The sequence below is a fragment of the Mchenga conophoros genome, linkage group LG10, assembly GCF_057382185.1.
Source record: "Mchenga conophoros isolate Kocher_MC1m ecotype Shallow Benthic linkage group LG10, M_conophoros_male_GT1.1, whole genome shotgun sequence".
In the NCBI taxonomy this organism is placed as follows: Eukaryota; Metazoa; Chordata; class Actinopteri; order Cichliformes; family Cichlidae; genus Mchenga; species Mchenga conophoros.
The window spans coordinates 14647616-14653615 of record NC_140535.1 but is presented as its reverse complement, the minus strand read 5'-3'; positions in this window follow the sequence as shown (position 1 = coordinate 14653615).

Below are 6000 nucleotides of genomic sequence, written 5' to 3'. Positions count from 1 at the left end.
GGACCTAATCGTGTTTTGTTTTTTTGTCTTTGACATCAGCAAATAATGATTTATTTTGTAAAATAAGAGGAGGAAACCTGAATTTGAGGTGCTGGATCCGCTTTTGTATTTTTCAGTGCTGTGTGTAAGTGTTACACGGCAACAAAGGGAGCCATTTAATCAGAGTACCAAATTGAGAAAGACACTAATAAGGCTCACTGCTTGTTCCTTGGCTCCATAGAGTTTCTCAATGCTTAATTAGTTTGCTTTCACTAAGTTTATCCCCCTAATGTAACACTTCAACAGCACTTGGTTGCAGTGTGGACTCATTAAACAGATTAGGTGCACTGCTCAACTGTGACTGCGCGCACGTTACATTTTTCTCCCGCCTTGATTATTGTAACTCACTTTTCACATGCCCATAGTCACAGCTGTTCCTGCATCCGTTCACTGGCTTCCAGTTTTATGTTAACATAAAACGCTGTACATGGACAGAGCTTCTGGGACCTTCTTGGAAGTTATATTTGTCACAATTTTTGCTGCCCTCTCGGCCTGATCTCTCTTGAAAAACACATTTTTAATGTCACTGAGACCTTATATCCCAATAAATAAATAAAGAATATATGAAAGTCACTTTGCCAACAACAGCTTTTACCTTGTGAATGTTTTTTCTGGCTCAAAATGACTTCATGTTATTCATGAGCGATATGAGAGATGACAGATTACAGGCCAACAAGTCCTTTATAACAGTTTCAATTCCTGCAGTAATTTTCTGGCAAATGCCGGGAATCACTTTTTGGCAGACGATCAGTTTTTGGCACAACGCCGGCCTCTCCCATCCTCTAACCAGGGTCTCCTAGCTGTCCCCAGCTCTGATTTTATTGCTTAGCCTTTCCTTAATCTTTTCCCCTTTATTTTGGGCCATTGTGTCGCTATTTGTGTGTATGTTGGATTGAATGTCTGATCGTAAAGTTGATAATGTGTCTGTCTGGTGGAATGTGGATGTTTATCTTGAATGTGTGGCTTTTATTCAAACTGTGAAGCATTTTGTAACTCTCTGTTTTGAAAAGTACAAATAAAGTTGTTTCTTTCTGTCAGAGGCACGAGGTCTTCCTGTTGACAGGTTTTGTTATAGTTTTTTTAATTGTGTGGATCAGTGAAAAATGAAAATAAACACATGTACACCCTGTCTACAGACCGCTTAGTCTAAATATCCCTTTAATGTTTTTGGAACTGTAAAAGCCAGCCATGTAGACCCAGGATAAATATTGCAATTTTCCTTCTGTCAACACACTGTTTGAACGTGAACTTTGTAATCCCAGCAGGCATCAGAGGAAACACCCTGATGTAATCTGCTCCTGGTCCTTTGTGCGGTTCCTGCTCTGCTCACCTCTGCCCCAGATTTCATCTTATCTATGACCCTGTGTTTTAAAGGTTTGTAATGTTTTGCCAGGTGGAATGATTGGTGCAGCAGATGAAACACGCTGCTGGCTATCAAACCAATAGATCATCTCCCTCAGACAATAAACAGCTCACACAAACAGCCACAGAGGCTCATTTATCATGAAAGTTGTTCCCAAATTTTTACAGCAGAAGCCAAAAATTGCAGCCTAGATTTGTGTTTTCCCCACATAAATCATATTTATTCAACTTACAGCAGCCTGACTCATTATTTTCAGCTGCAGTGACTCTATAACCCAGCAGGGGGCACAGTCGCCTAGCTCAGGAAATCACTTGTGCTACACAGATATGCCTGTGACTCCATTTATTGAAACACACACACACAAAATGCAATAATTTAAAAGGTTTTGCAGTTGTATTTTTTTTATGATTCCCACCCTGCAACTTAAAAAAAATCCCCACGAAGTTGTTGTGAAACAGGAATTTGTTCATTCCTTTAACCTCCTGAGAGCTGAACTCTTCCATGGCATGAATTTTTAATTTATCTTTGATATTTGGGACGTTGGGACCTGATGAATGTAAAAACAAAGAATTTCCTGATTTTTTTTTAACCTGATTTTTGTTTCAGAGAGAAATGAGATCCACATATAAGGACATTTATTTTACATTTTGATAGAAAAGTGGCAGTATAACGTCCTCGTATCTGGATATCAGGCCTTTGTAGAGCAAAATGTATTATTTTGGTCTAGACAAGCCAAAATGTGATGTCCACATACGTGGACGCCAGGTCCTAAGAGGTTAAAAAAAAGTTGCTCTATTTCCAGTCTGAATTGGTCATATTTCACTCATGGGGTTCTGGTTCTTTCATCATACAATGTGACTTGCATTTAGTGTATGATGGGTCTCATATGTTGTTGTTGTTGTTCTGAGACCTTTGTGAAGTAAAAGGTTAAGATCATCCTGTCACATGTCACAATCAGATTATGTCCTTTCAGAGGAAATGAAATACAGAAGCTGTTATGATAAAAGCAGAAATTCAAACAACTCAAAAAAGTCCCTGTAATAAATTGTTTGTGGTTGCTTTAGCTACAGAGCAACTATTTACATCGGAAGGTCTGATTTGTTATTACCAGGAGACCTGTGTGTGTGTGTGTGTGTGTGTGTGTGTGTGTGTGTGTGTGTGTGTGTGCGCGCGATTCAATTAGGCCTGCATACCTCTCCAGCAAGAGCACACCTTCGTAGAAACAAAGTCAGGTAAAACACTGATGTTGATTAGGCGATGAAGTACACAGTGAGTTTTGGCAGGCTAAGTAAGAATCAATCAATGAGCTTTCAGCTCGTCCCCTTCTCCCCTCACAGCTATGTTTTCCTCTCAAAGGGATTTGAACTGCGGACTAACCTTTCAGCTCTCAGCCCTCTGCCTCAAACCACCAACAGGGGAAAACACCTGCCTCCTAATTTATGTTACACAACATCTGACCCAAATTCATTCAGTGCCACCACATGAAGAGCAAACACCACATGCAGCGATACCACAGCACCTTCCTCTGTGGTTTCTGATGCTATATTCATGCCAATGACTCGTTTACTTGTATTTCCAGGGAAGCTACGCTGGAGGTAATTTTATAAGTGATGTGACATCTTATCCTTAACCATTCATTTATAATCTAAAATTGCAGTCTCCAGCTGAGTCCCCACTGTTATTTTGCCTTTCTGCATTTGGAAAACCACAGTTGTAGTTGTATGTGGATATAAAGAGTCAATGCAACAAAATAAATGCTAACCTTGCTCTGTGAAATGCTCACGGTGTAATAAATACTCACCATATTTCTCATAAATTTCCTCTGGAGATACATAAAAAAAGTTTTTTCACTCACACTGAGCCTTCCAAAGGGCCTTTCTGCTATTTGACCAGGTTATTGAATAATCCTCCTATATTCACTTATTTTTTACAATGCACCTCTCCTTTACTGTCTGGATCCTAAAATGAATTCAGCAGGTCTTTGGTCTGGAAAGGCCTTTCACCTAAGGTGATCATTCTTTATCTGCAGCCTTTTGTGTTGTCATTTAATGACCTCACAAAGCCACACAGAGTGCAAGAAGCATATCAATATTTTTGATTTCACCTAATGTATAAAAATATATACATTATAGATATAGATAAATATGTTATTATATATATTGAAAGCTAGTCTCTCTACCTATAGTGTGTTCTAAGTTAATGTTTCTAAACCTGCGCTTGTCTCTAAAATGTGCGTCTCTTCTATTTTTTCACACAGCTCTTGCTTGTTCTCCGTTTTTGATGAGATTTATGCTCCAGCACTGTGACTTTTGAAAAGAAGGCGTCACTCGTAACCTCTCACGTCCCTTCCTGACATTGTGTACAAATCAAACTCGCCCACAAAGCGCATTAAAATTTTATCCCCTCTCATTTATGGCATGACATCTATTGCAAAAGCCATTATTATTGTCAAAATAAAAATAAATTGAATTCAAACTTTCCCCTGAATGAAATTACATATCTACAAACAATGCCTATCATAACACAACTGATCCAGTCATGGGTAAACATATAAATCAGCTGTCAACGTTTTGGTTTGTGGAAGTTTGGAACTTAAAAAAAAGTTTATATGTGTATCCAGTGTGCTAGAATTAAACTGTATAGTTGTACAGATAGTTAGGTTATCAGATTATAGTTCTCATTTTCATTGTTAGATTAGATTGAAGAGCTTAAAAATAAATGGAGTTCATTTGTGATGGCGATGGAAACACCTTAAATCAAAGGGATTGTGTGGAAACTGGGGAAGTTAGCATACTGCAGCTATCAGAGGTTCGCCACATGACTGCTGCAAATAAAATAATTCATGATAGGATATAATTACAATATGAATAGACATTTTTGAAATTAATAAAATCACTTTGTTTACCTTTGGTTTTATTTCCTTTTCGGACAAAAGAAAAAGAACTTTATGAAGGGGGAAGTTGGACATTCTGTCAATTAGTTATGTATGTAGTAGTTATGTGTTTGGTTTCAATACTTCATTAACCAACAGAGAACCTAACAGTGAGACTTAAAATGTCCCTGCATGAATTCATTCCTTTGACCCAGAAGAGTAAGTTGTGTTTATGATGTTTCTATGAGAACATCAGGGCAGTGTCGCCCATTTTTTGTTTTGTATTTTAAAAACATGATGTCAGATTTCCAGGTTTGGCCCATTCACACTACGTATCCCAGGGGAGGGGGAACTCCAGGCCTCAAGGGCCAGTGTCCTGCAGGTTTTAGATGTGTCCTTGATCCAACACAGCTGTTTAAATGGCTAAATAACCTCCTCAACATGTCCAGAGTCCTGGTAATGAACTAATCATTTGATTCAGGTGTGTTGAACCAGGGTGATATCTAAAACCTGCAGGATCAATTCTCATTCAAATACATACAACACAGCTAAGAAACAGACAAACTACTTTCTTGAACTTTCTTGAAGGAGGCCATAGCAGTTTTTGTTGGTGTTTGTGAAGAGGACTCTGTGAAACCGAGCACACAGAGCAGCCAGTAGTAGTCACTAGTCCTGCAAAAAGCATGCAATCCCTCACTGGCTTCTCACTGTTCACTTTAAACAAGCCAGAAGTCCTACTGTCATGGACTGAAGCCAGGGCTCTGAAATGGTGTGCAAAAACTTTTCCACTGCGTCAATCAGTGTCCCGCCTAACTAACTTTACTAACAGTAGCATTAGTTCTAGCCTGATAATCAGACTGAAAGGCCGTTTGAGTTACATGGATCTTCAGGTTTGGGCCAGATGACTTTCGGTCTGACTGGTTCTTGCTTGCATGTTTAGGTCCTTATAGAAATTAAACAGAAGTTACTCATTGTGTCATGATATCTGTATGCAATGTTGTAACCTTCTTCTTGAGACACCGCTGAATAAATAAATGCTGAAACTTGCATAGTTAAGTGGTTCCCAAATGACCTTTTGGCGTAATGGAATCAGCCCTTTCCTGCAGCCACTGGAGCGAGGGGGGCTTTACTCCCAACCCTTATGTGTCTTATCCAGCAGCACTGCAGTGGCTGAATAAGGGGAAGGAGGTGTTACATCAGCTTCCCCTGTCACATTTTCCCAGCTGGTCCAAATATTCAAACTGGCTCAAAAAAAGTAGCTTCTCTAATCTCAAGGCGATCATAATCCGCCCTGTTATGCCCCTCCATGGCAGCAAAGTACCTTCCACTGCGGTGAGCCCAGTCACACTTTCATCAAAACCTTGATGGGAATGAAAGGCCTTCTATCAAAAAACGCTGCGCACCACTACTCTCTTTCAAATTATCTGAAGAAAAAAAAAGAAAAAAGACTGTGACTATGAGAAAAAAAAAGAGGAAGAGCTGAGTGACGTGTGTTTTTGTTTGTTTGTGGGATAATTCAAATGTAACAGATGGGTTTTTCAGGTTCACTAATTTCAGCTGCCTTTCAGCACTGCGGGTCAGGAACAATGTTTTGCCTCAAACTGCTATTTAAATCTATGTAAATAGTTACACAAGCACCTCCCTGGAAGTAAAACAGTTCAACCACTGTATTTAGCGCCACTGTTGTGGAGTGATGCTCCTCACTCAGGGATCGTTATGCATAAAA